The following is a 1,013-nucleotide window of genomic DNA, read 5'->3' on the forward strand; positions in this document are numbered from 1 at the left end:
GGCCGGATAGCTCAGTCGGTAGAGCATCGGAACGGTATTCCGAGGCCCCGGGTTCGAGTCCCGGTCTGGCTGCACATTTTTCTCACCCTGTGACATTTGGCGCCCAACGTGGGACCGTGACGGCATTACACTGGTTAGTCTCCGACGCCTGTAATTGCTTATATATAAAGTACCCACTGAAATTCGAGGACGAATTTCAAAATGGTGGGGAAATATGTCACGGTATAGAACTTGAAATAGTTTAAAACGGGGTAAAAGTGTGTAGGCGGCCGGGTAGCTCGGTCGGTAGAGCATCGGAACGGTATTCTGAGGCCCCGGGTTCGAGTCCCGGTCTGGCTGCACATTTTTCTCACCCTGTGACACCTGCAATCGCATGTATGCCGCTCTGAGTCTTATTGGTTTCTCCGAAGGACGAATGATAAAACTCGTATATTTCACGCTCAAAGTTGGGGATGACATGCTGGAGATGGCAAGTATATACTGGTTTCGAAGCAGTTTCCGTCATAAAATGAAGGTTTTTAAAATATCTTTTTTCTTGAACGTTTCAGTTCCGTAAAATGCTCCCAAAGAGAACACCTTAGCTCTTCTGCTTTACGAAAACATGAATATCAATAGTGTCTAGCGCACGTGATAACACACAGAGGGGCTCCAAAAGGGGTGAATAAATAGAGCTGAATCGGTTGACTACAGAAGCAGTTTCCGTCATCAATTTTTGTTTTAATATTTATGTACAATTTTACAGTGAATACGACTAGAAAAGCACCATCCGTGTTTTTTTTTTAATCTTTCTGGTGAAATTAATTAATACAATTTTAAGAAATATGAAGGTTCATGTGTTAAATTAGGCTTGTTGAAAATAGGAGGTAAAAAAAGCAAAACCTGAGACTCGAACTCGCGATCTCATGCTTGTGAAGCCGATGTTCTACCGATGCACAAAAATGACTCATTTTTATCTTTATTATGTATTTTTGGTAAATCATCTGGTTTCGACTGCCAAAAGGAGGAACTTTCAA

At 42.3% G+C, this 1,013-nt stretch overlaps 1 non-coding gene across 1 annotated transcript; it reads left to right on the top strand.

The window, feature by feature from the left end:
* Nucleotides 1-72, top strand: Trnat-ggu (transfer RNA threonine (anticodon GGU)). The gene has a single exon. It is a non-coding gene; the product is annotated as a tRNA-Thr (tRNA).
* The last annotated feature ends 941 nt before the right edge of the window (nucleotides 73-1,013 follow it).

The sequence above is a fragment of the Mercenaria mercenaria genome, chromosome 15 (assembly GCF_021730395.1).
Source record: "Mercenaria mercenaria strain notata chromosome 15, MADL_Memer_1, whole genome shotgun sequence".
Lineage (NCBI taxonomy): Eukaryota > Metazoa > Mollusca > Bivalvia > Venerida > Veneridae > Mercenaria > Mercenaria mercenaria.